We start from the raw sequence: 12,322 nt of genomic DNA, 5'->3' as shown, positions 1-12,322 counted from the left end.
AATTGTAATCAGAATTTTAAGGCAATTCTATTCTACTCATTGTTTAAAATACCGAAACATAAGAAGCCTAATTTCTTTAAGTTACTAAGAATATTTTGGCTTTATTGACTGAATTACACAAGTATTTTCTCATATCTTTAACTTTCCCCTGAAGCTGTCAGATAATAACGTTTCATAATAATACACATAAGAAGAAAGGGGTTGACATGTGGTATGTTAAAACTACCATATTTCAACTATTCAGGAACAAAGTTTATGTTTTACTAAACTGGTTCATAAATAAAATAAAAAGACAGTAATTTATAACCATGCTTTCAAATTTGGGCTTCGCTTAACTCGTCTAACAAGTAGAGGTGAAGGATGAATACAAATATACTATGCCTCAGACTTTAAATTGGCATCCAGAAGTGACATACAGCTCAGTGTAATATGACATCTGGAATTACATTGGGTCTTTTTTTCTCCAATACCAACAGAAAGATTACTTGATTAGTATATGTAAATTAAATTGAATTTTGTATTTATAGTGAATTCAACAGCTTTTTAAAGGAAAAGATAATCCAATTTCTCTTAAAATTGAAATTAGATTGAAGGATCGATTTGGTGAGCATACAACCAATATTTTCTGCTGGATATTTCTTTTTCTTTCTCTACTTTTCCAGATCTGAAAAGATTTCTGGTTTCTTAACTAGCTCTTGTTTTGGCTTTATTCATATCAAAAATGGAAAATAGCCAGTTGTGGAGAAAATGTTGATGGTTTTGCAAGGTACAGGAATGTAGTTTAAAGTTTAGCTACATATAGAGTCAGCTTTTTTCTCTGCCAAAATGAATAAACCTCTCAGTGAACCTCTGAAGTTCACCTTGAAGTTCATGATGTAGTCAACAGAACATTTAAGCACAAAGGGAAAGTAGAGTAGAAGTAAATAGGTTTTTGCCAATTACCAGTTACAGGAAAACATTATTAATTTTAATCCCATTGAATTGAGACCTTGTAATGTCATTTTAAGTGTATTCTTGGGGTGGGGTTAGGAAAGTAAGATATCTTTGCTAGCTGAAAATATTGCCTGGACATTTCAAAATGTTTATAAAGCACTTTCTCTGGCACAGATTGTTAAGGAAATCAAACTGTTTTCAAACAATATAACATCAATCTGCATTTGAAAAATAAGGTAGTTCTGTATTATTACTCTTTAGCAATTGAAAACAGGCTAAACTTTTTTCTCATGGATGGCTTCAATCAAAATTCTAGATATTCAAAGCAAAAATAAGTAATGTGTAAAAATTCCATAATTACATAATTATCTTCAAAGACATTTTCAAAAATGGATTAAAAATAAGGATATTTATTTCAAAATTCATTTCTGAACAATTCTGTGTATTTTGAAATAACATGCTATTTTTCTTATTGGCTTGTATTATAAAAAATTTAAATATATTGTATTATATAACATCAGAAGTATAAAAAATTGAAATGTATTTTATATGTGTCAGTAAGTAATATAGTAACTTAGTGATTCTGATATCATGTATCTCTTTTGGAATGATGCGAAAATAATATGGTGCCAGCAAGTAGCTATTGTGTTTATAAAATAACTAAGCAGAGAATCCAGTGACTGTATCTTAAACTCAGAGTTCTCTAATGTTTGGTCATACTATTTCAAAGGTGCTGAACCGGAAGAAGTCGGCTTGCAGAACCAGCGTGAGACTTGAGAACCCTGTGAGACTGTGCCATGCCCTCATCCACAAAGCTGTCAATGCGCAGCGTTTTCAGATCTCAGCAAAAGTTCACCATAAGGTGTCAAGCACTAGGTGTTCGAAATGTATTATTTCTAATATAAGTGCCTAATTAAGTTTTCAAAAACAAAGTCATTTGCAGTTTTCATAGTGTGTACATACATAGTTCATTAAAATTTGCTTTGTGCAATAATGTTTTTAATTTGGTGAAAATATCTGAACATATTTAGGATATTCATTATGACTGAAACAATATTTCCATTTAGTAATAAAATACATGTTCGTATATTAAACCTAATTTGGGTAGCGATATGTACAATAATCCATTCTTGTTTTACTAATTCAATATGAATCATATAAGTATTTTAGGAATTGTTTATCATCTGTGATTAGTCTCACCCTCCATGACAATCACAAAGATGTGGTGCTTTGCATATAATCGCGATGAAACTTTTTTAGATGAGAGTATTGACTATTTGTAAATACACCAGCAATAAAATGTTTTCCAGAATCCTTATTAATTTCTTCCTTCCTGATTTAAGGTCCATAAATTACTCTTGTTCACAGAAAGGAATTTGTTTTCTAGGACAGTTTAATATTTCAATGTCACTATAACAAGATATCTAATGGTCTCATATGAATAACATGATACCCTTCCTTGGGCTCAAATAACAAACACCTATAGATTGCAATGCATTCACTGACTTGTTGTTTGTTTGTTTAGTAATATGTATTCTTTTTGCATTTTTTGTCCCTAGAACAGTATTTTGGAATTTCTATTTATAAAGTAATATTTAAACTCTAAGGGTTAAAGACAGTTAAAATTATTTCCTTTTTCAAAAATTTTAGCAAGGTTGAAAAAAGTCTTCTTATTCCATAGAACAAGAAGAAAATGTGCAATTCCCACTAATAATATAGAATTTAGAGATTTTTTCAACCACAAACTAGGTTTAGTTACCAGGATGGCTACAGGGTAATTCTGAGTAAATTCAAATATCCTGGAATAGTAGGCTAATGACATTATTTATTTTATTTGGCACTTCTATGATAATTTTCACTTCAAATGAACAATAAAAATATGTCTTTAAATAAATACAGTTACTTAAAAATGATTTTCCCCCTAAAGTTGGCTGCAGGTTTTTTTGCTAATGTTGGAACTTTTAATTTATTATTAATATTATTTTTGATTGACAAGTCATAATTGTACACACCTATGGGGTACAGTGTGATGTTTTTATATATGTGTAAAATGAAGCATGAATAAATAAAGTTAATTAGTATATTCATCACCTAGCTTACCTATCATATTTTTATGGTGACACATTTGAAATTTACTCTTAGTTATTTTGAAATATATAATACACTGTTACCTATAGCCACCATGCTGTGAAACAGAACTCAAAACCTATTCTTCTATTTTAATCTTTGTATCTTTTGATCAATATTTTCCCATCTTCCTCTACCTTTACCCTTACCAGTCTCTGGTAAGCATTATTCTACTCTCTACTTCTATGAGTACAAATTTATGAGATTGCACATAGGGGTAAGGTCATATGGTATATGTCTTTCTGTTCCCCATTTGTTTCACTTAGCATAACACCATCTAGATTCATGCAGCCTATTGCAAATGACAGGATTTCCTCATTTTGTAAGTCTAAATAGTAGTCCATTGTGGACATATGCCACATTTTTTTAACCATTCATCCATTCATGGACACTTAGGTTGTTTGCTAAGTTTAGCTATTGTGACTAAAACTACAATGAACATGGGAGTGTAGATATTACTTTGATATGCTGATTTTAGTTCCTTGGGATATATACCCAGAAGTGGGATTACTAGACTGTATGGTAGTTCTATTTTTCATTTTTTGAGGATCCTCTAAACTATCTCCCATATTGGCTATACTAATTTGCATTGCCATCAATAATGGGAAAGAGTGCCCTTTTCTCTCCATCCTCACCAGCACTTGTCATCTTTTTGATAAAAGCCATTCTAACAAGTATAATATAATCACTCACTGTGAATTTAATTTGCATTTTCCTGATGTTTAGTAATGCTGAGCATTTTTTTCATGTACCTGTTGTCACTTGTGTGTCTTCTTTTAAAAATGTTCATTCAGGTCCTTTGCACATTTTTTTAAACTGAGTTATTTCTTTTCTTGCTATTGAATTGTTTGGATTCTTTATATATTTTGGATATTTACCCCTTATCAGATCTATGGTTTGCAAATATTTTCTCTTATTCTGTGGGGTGTCTCTTTGCTTTGTTCATTATTTACTTTGCTGTACAGAAACTTTTTAGCTTGATGCCATTTTGTTTTCTTATTTGGGGTTTTGTTGTTTGTGTTTTTTGGCCATAACAAAAAAATCATAGCCCAGGCCAATGTCATGGAGCTTTTCCCCTATGTATTCATCTAGCAGTTTTACAGTTGCAGGTGTTACATTTAAGTTCATTTTGAGTTCACTTTTCTATATCACCTAAAATATGGTTCTAATTTCATTCTTCCCCTTATGAATGTCCAGTTTCCTCAATTTCATTTATTGAAGAGACATTCTTTCTCTATTGTGTGTTCTTGGCATCTTTGTCAAAAATAAGTTGATCCTAAATATGTGGATTTATTTCTGGGTTTTTTACCACTTTGATGTGTCTGTTTTTATTTCAGTACCATGCTGTGCTGATTACAATCACTTTATAATATGTTTTGAAATCAGATAGTAGATGTCTCCTGCTTTGTTCTTTTTGGTCAAAATTGTTTTGGCTATTCAAGGCCTTTTATGGTTGCTATGTTTTGAGATTTTTTTTCCAGTTTTGTATAAAAGGACATTGCTGTTTTGATAGAGATTGCATTGAATCTGTAGATTGTTTGGCATATTACTCACATTTTCACAATGTTAATTCTTTCAATCCATAAACACAGGCTATCTTTCCATTTATTTGTGTTTACTTCAGTTTTTTTTCATCAATGTTTTACAGTTTTTGGTATACAGGTCTTTCACCTCTGGTTAAATTTACACATAAATATTTAATTTCTTTATTGCTGTTGTAAATGGGAGAGTTTTCTTAATATTCCTTCCAGATAATTTTTTATGAACATATTGAAATAGTACTAAATTTTTGTGTTTTTATTTTTATGTTCTGCAATTTTACTGAATTCGTTTATCAGTTCCAATCTTTTTTTATGGTGTCTTTAGAGATTTCTATATATAAGATTATTTCAGCAGCAAATAGAAACAATTCCACTATTTCTTTTCCTATTAAAAATGGCTTTTCTTTCTTTCTCTTGTCTAATGCTCTGGCTAGGACTTTCAGTACTATGTTGGAAAGAAGTAGTGAGAGTAAGCATCCTTTTCTTTTCCCTGATCTTAGTGAAAAAGTTTTCAGCATTGCACTTTTGAGAATGATGTTAGCCACAGGTTTGTCCTATATGGTCTTTATTATATTGAGGTATATTCTTTCTGGACCTAATCTATTGAGAGTTTAGATCATAAAAATTGTTGAGTTTTGTCAATTACTTTTTCTGCATCTTTTGAAATGATCATATATGCTTTATGCTTCAATTTTTAATGTGGTTTATTACACTTATTGATTTGCATATGTTGTACCATCATTGCATTCCAGGGATAAATTCTACTTTATTTTATGATGATTATGATTAATGATTCCTTTAATGTGTTCTTGAACTTGGTTTATTTACATTTTCTTGATAATTTTTACATCTATGTTCATCAGGGATATTGGCCTATAATTTTCTTTTCTTGTAGTGTCCTTGTCTTTGAACTTCAGGTTCAAAGTAATGCTAACCTTGTGATATGGTTTGACTGTGCCCCCACCCAAATGTCATTTTGAACTGTAATTCCCATAATCCCCAAGTGTCATGGGAGGGACCCAGTGTGAGGCAGTTGAACCATGGGGTGGTTTCCCCTATGTTTTTCTTGTAATAGTGAGTGCGTTCTCATGAGATCTGAGAACTCATTTTTATAAGCATCTGGAATTTCACCCACTGGCAGTCATTCTCCCTCCTGCCACCCTGTGAAGAGGTGCCTTCCACCATGATTATGAGTTTCCTGAGGCCTCCCCAGCCATGCTGAACTGTGAGACTGTTAAACCTCTTTCTTTTATAAATTAGCTAGTCTCGGGCAGTTCTTTATAGCAGCATGAAAATGGACTAATGTACTTTGTAAAATAAGTTTGGGAATATTCTTCCTATTTCAAGTTTTTTGGAAGAGAGTAAAAATAATTATTATTAATTTATCTTGAAATGTTAGATAGATTTCAGTAATGAAGCCATTTAGTCTTTGGCTGTTTGTGAAGGGTGATATTTTATCTTTGATTCAGTGTGTTTACTTGTTGCTTACCTGTTCAGATTTTCTCTTTCTCCATGGTTCTGTCCTGGTAGGTTGCATATGTCTAGGAATTTATTAATTTCTTCTAGATTATCTAATTAGTTGGCATATCATTGTTCGTAGAAGTTTTTATAATCTTTTGTATTTTCATGGTACCAGTTGTAATGTCTCTTATTTCTGATAGTATTTGATTATCTTTATTTTTATTCTAGTTAGTCTAAAGTTCTGTCCACTTTGTTTATCTTTTCAAAAAGCCAACTCTTAATTTGGTCGATGTTTCCTCTTTTTTGTTAAGTCGCTATCTCCTTTACTTCTGCTTGGGTAACATACTGAGATCCCATCTGTATTATAATAATAAATAAATAAGAATTCATCTGTTAAGTAGTCTATTTTAATTTGAATTAAAATACGCAATTGTTGGATTGGGATTTCTGATTATGTCAGTTAAGAGTATATTTGTTGATCTTTGTACGTACCACTGGGATAATTAAAATATCTGTATTAATAATATGTATTGAAGAGAAATGAATGTACTGAGTTCTACAATGCCCCAGCTTGTTAGTTATGGAGAGTTTCCAGTTGAAATTCTGATGGTCTTACTGAGTTGAGCATACAGAGATGAGAATTTAGGAAGTTCAAGGCAGCTAGAATCTGGGGACCATATGGGCATGGTGGCACTAGCCTGTAATCCCAGCTACTTGGGAGGCTAAGGCAGGAGAATCGCTTGAACCCGGGAGGTGGAGGTCACAGTGAGCCAAGATCACACCACTGCACTCCAGCCTGGGCGACAGAGCAGGACTCCGTCTCCAAAAAAAAAAAAAAAAAAAAAAAATGAATTTTGGGGCATAATACAGGAGGAAAAAACTGCACATAGTAAAAACACTGAAGAACTTAAGAGAGATGCTCTCAAGTCATTAGTTGAATAATAATTTGTGCACATATTAGAGGAGACCCCCATAAGCCAAAAAAAAAAAAAGAACCAGTAGGAAGCAAAGCAATAGGTTGACCACTAGTAAGACTCAACAAAAACTGTTAATAGCATGTGATCTTACTGGCTATGGTAGAAAGACATTGCAATATAAAGAACAATGGACTGAGTCTTCTACCTAGTGTCTTCTGTCTAGTGTCATGCTTTAATAGTTGGGATTAAATTAGTCACATAGAGAAAGTCTATGCTGAATCTTTCCAAACAAAGCTTAATGCTAGTTTTAAAGGGATCAAACTGAGCCAAAAACTACTTATCTATGTACCAGAAAAGAATCCAACACTCTAAAAAAAATCAGTAAAATCCAGAAAGGAACATCATAAAATTGACAGTATTCTTACATTCAATAAAATATTATCAAGCATGTAAAGAAACAGGAAAATATGACCCAAACCAGGAGAAAACTCAAAGTATAGTATCACATAATACATTTAGGAGAATAATTATTCCACAATACGGAAGTGAATTATCCTTGGTAAAGGAGGAAGTTAAAGGAGAAATTAGTCAGGATAATTGAGTTTTATATATATATATATGTGTGTGTGTGTGTGTGTGTGTGTGTGTGTGTGTGTGTGTGAAGTATATCTATATGCAGATATATATATATACACAGAGAGAGAGAGAGAGAAAGTATATAAGTATATCAAAATAGTATGCAGGTTGGGCTAGGTGCAGTGGCTCACGCCTGTAATGCCAGCACTTTGGGAGGCCAAGTTGGGCGGATCACGAGGTCAGGAGTTCCAGACCAGCCTGGCCAACATAGTAAAACCCCATCTCTACTAAAAATGCAATAATTAGCCAGGTTTGGTGGCATATGCACCTGTAATCCCAGCTACTCCTAAGGCTGAGGCAGGGGAATCACTTGAACCTGGGAGGTGGAGGTTGTAGTGAGCCAAGATCGCACCACTGCAGTCCAGTCTCAGTGACAGAAGGAGATTCTCTCTCCCAAAAACAAACAAACAAACAAAAAGGTATGCAGGTCAGAAAACAATCAAATTTAGTTCAAATTCATCTAAAAAAGTAAAAAGAGCACCTTTAAAAAATGTTTTTCCATGAATACCTGATAACCATTATCAATACGCAAGGTTTTTTTCTTCAGGAGAAATCCATACAGATTTTATGGGAGAGGGCATATTTTGTTTTAAGAGATAACATGCCTTAGCATTAAGTTGTTTAATAATAAAATGAGCTGTCTTGAAATCTCACTAGTTATATTTTTCCAGTACAGGCAGGATGCCTTCTCTAGGAAAAGTCTATCGTTCTATGAAGAAATAATTCATGCAAAGATATGGTAGTATATAATACACCGAATATTTAGGAAATAGAAAATACTAATGGATAGCATAATCACGTATTCTAGTGCCAATGGAAAGTGCTCATAGATTTTGCTATCACAGTGAAGAGCTGAGGCATATATTGGCATTCTAACTAAATCCTGCTATTATGACGTAGAGTGTTATAGACCTACTAAGTAGTCCTACTCAAAATAATTCTAGGCAGTGACAAAATTTGGTGACATTTGTTCAAAGTCAACATTAAGGGCTACCATCAGTTGGTTCTCTGGTAAAAAAGGAAGAATAAAAATACACAGCTAAAATTAACGAAACATGTATACCAACTATTATGCTTGACAAATTTTATGTAATTTATACATTCTTTTTAATAAGATGAAAAGCAAACACTAAATTTTGGAGAAGCACATAAATTTACCAAAACAATTCTACCTCTCAGATCTAGTTTAATCTATTTTACTTCTGGCAGAAAGTCATGCTATTCTTCATCAGTCGAGCCAAAATGGGTACAAAATGCACATATTTTCTTGGGAAATCCACAGGAAAACAACACTGTTTAATTCTTTTAACACAGGTTTTTTTCAATAACTCGTTCTTTTAGCTCAAGACCCTGGTCTCTCCTACCATAAAGAGATACAGTCCTCCAAACCTTTATCAGTAATTGGCCTTTTGGTATAAATGAAGGCTATAAAGGCAAGTTTAGATAAAGGAGACTGGAAAAGAAAATTTATGTCACCAGATGGCTGAATCAGAGGACAAAATTGAAGTCCACAGTTAGAAAGGATGGATATGGGACAGAAGAGGAAACCTGAGAAACACATGGAAACTGCTTTAAATATTTGTCTTAAATATTGCTGTTCATTATTTTTCAATTACCTGTATGACATTCTATAAAATTATAATCATATATTTTGAGTTAACATTATTCTTACAGACAATACAAGTACTGAAGCTCCTAATTCTTTCCCAGAAAGTCTTGAATATGTGATTGTAGGATGAGTGTATAAAATATACTGCTCCTGTAAAATGTAAATCTAGTAACCAGAAGTTGTGTCTTTTGTGGGGAGGTACCTCGTATATATTTATTTTTCAATTAATAGGAAGAATTAAATGTATTTAATGTGTACAATATGATGTTTTGAAGTATACATATATTGTATTAATAGAATGGCTGTATCTAGTTAATTAATACATGCATTACATCACATAGTTATCCTGGGTTAAAAATTTTTTTTTTTAGTGAGACCACTTTATATCCACTCTCTTAGCATTTTTCAAGAATACAATATATTATTAATTATAATCAATTTATTGCAGCATTATTCACAACAGCCAAGATATGGAATCAAACTAAGTGTCCATCAATGAACGAATGGATAAAGAGAATGTGCTATATAGACACAATGGAATACTACTCAGCCATAATGGAAAGATATGATTTGTGACAACATAGATAAACCTGAAGAACACTACACTAAGTGAAATAAGCCATGCACAGAAAGACAAATGTTGCATGATCTCACTCATATGTGGAATCTTAAAGTGTTGACCTCATAGAAGTACAGGTTAGGATGATAGTTACCAGGGGCTGAGGAGGTTGAAGGGAGGCCAGGATCTGGGGACATATCGGTCAAAGTGAGATGCCTTTTCAATAAGAGTTGATTCTTGATTTCTTTTTTTATACATGAACACATGAATGTCAGAATTTCCTTCTAAAATAAATAAATAAATAAATAAACAAACATATTTAAGTAATCTCAAAGAGAAATCTAGTATTGGTCTTTATTACACCTGTGATGGTTAATTTTATGTCTTATGTTGCTTTGTCTATGGTGCTCAGATGTTTGGTGAAACACCAGTCCGATGTTGTTGTGAAGGTATTTTTAAAAGGTGATTAATATTTCAATCAATAGACTTTGAGTAAAGCAGATGACCACTCATAATGTGGGTGGACTTCATTTATTCAGTTAAAGACCTTAAGAAAAAAAGACTGAGGTCTCCTGAGAAATAAGAGATCCTGCCTCCAGACTTCGTTCAGACTCAAGACTTCAACTTTAACTCTTTTCTGTGTCTTCAATCTGCTGACCTGCCTGCAGGTTTAAGATATGGCAATGCACAATTGCACAAGACAATTCATTAAAATCTCTCTCCTTATCTCTCTCTGTTTTTCTCTCTCTTTTGCGTGTACTTAAAACACAGACACATGAAACACACAAACTACTGTTTCTGTTCTCTGGAGAGCCCTGACTAATACAATAACTCTATTAGAAAAGGCATAATTTGGTTTTCTTGTGTCCATTGCTTAGGCCAGCTGCAAGCATATTATCATTGTACATACATCAAGGATGCAGTGGACTTGAAATAAATTCTGAGTAACGACATGATATAATCTCTGGGTAACTCAGTCACTTTTATTAAGTGACAACTACAGCCTTTATTTATTTATTTATTTATTTTCCTTATGGAAATTTTTATTTTTATTCTGTACAGTATATTTATGTTGTTTTCTACAATTTTTAATTTTTGCTCAATTTAATGCATCCTAAGAAAACCACTCTTTTAGGTTTATGCCTAATACTTGTCTCCATAGGACAACTTAATTTGTAATTTAGGACTCTATGTCTTTTAATCAACGAATAAAAATAATTTGTAGAGTTTTTAATTCTTAAATATAAATGAAGTGGCAAAAATAAGTGCATTCCATCCTTTCCAGGAATATAACACATCCACAGCTTTGGGATAGTACATGTCTCAAGCTAAGTCTTGTCCAAATAGGAAACTTTTAAAGCTATTTATTATTTCAAATGCACTTATTTATATAAAAATTAAAAAACATATGATATGAGTTGGCTGTGTCCCCACCCAAATCTCATCTTGAATTGTAGCTCCCATAACTACCACGTGTTCTGGGAAGGACCTGGTGGGAGGTAATTAAATCATGGCAGCAGCAGTTTTCTCTCATGCTGTTTTTGTGACAGTGAATAGGTCTTATAGGATCAGATGGTTTTATAAGGGGCTTTCCCCCTTTGCTCACTCTTCCCTTGCCTGTCGCCATGTAAGACATGCCTTTGCTCCTCCTTTGCCTTCCGCCATGATTGTGAGGCCTCCCCAGCCATTTGGAACTGTTAATTTATTAAACCTCTTTTTCTTTATAAATTACCCAGTCTTGGGTATGTCTTTAAAGCAGTGAGAGAACAGACTAATAAAGTAAATTGGTACTGGGTAGTGGGGCTCCACTGTAAAGATACCCAAAAATATGGAAGCAACTTTGGAACTGGGTAACAGGCAGAGGTTGGGAGAGTTTGGAAGTCTCAAAAGAAGATAGCAACATGTGGGAAAGTTTGGAGCTTCCTAGAGACTTGTTAAATGGCTTTTAACAAAATGATGATAGTGATATGGACAATAGAGTCCAGGCTGATGTGGTCTCAGATGGAGATGAAGAACTTGTTGGGAACAGGAACAAAGGTGATTATTGCTATGCTTTAGCAAAGAGACTGGTGGCATTTTGCTCCTGCCCAAGAGATCTGTGGAACTTTGAACTTGAGATAAATAATTTAGGGCATCAGATGGAAGAAACTTCTAAGCAGCAAAGCATTTGAGAAGTGACTTGGGTGCTCTTAAAAGCATTCGGTTTTATTCACTCACAAAGATATGGTTTGGAATTAGAACTTATGTTCAAAAAGAAAGCGGAGCATAAAAGTTTTGAAAACTTGCAGGTTGACAACGTGATAGAAAACAAAAACCCATTTTTCTGAGGCGAAATTCAAGCCCACTGCAGAAATTTGCATAGGTAACAAGGAGCCAAATGTTAATTGCCAAGACAATGGGGAAATGGGAAATATGCACCTGGAAAAAAAACCATGCACCTGGAAAAGCCACAGACACTCAACACCAGCTGTGAAAGCAGCCAGTAGGGGGGCTGTACCCTGCCACAGAGGCAGAGCTGTCCCAGACCATGTGAACCCAC

This window comes from Nomascus leucogenys, chromosome 21, assembly GCF_006542625.1.
Source record: "Nomascus leucogenys isolate Asia chromosome 21, Asia_NLE_v1, whole genome shotgun sequence".
NCBI classification, from domain to species: Eukaryota; Metazoa; Chordata; class Mammalia; order Primates; family Hylobatidae; genus Nomascus; species Nomascus leucogenys.
This window is presented reverse-complemented; position numbering follows the sequence as displayed.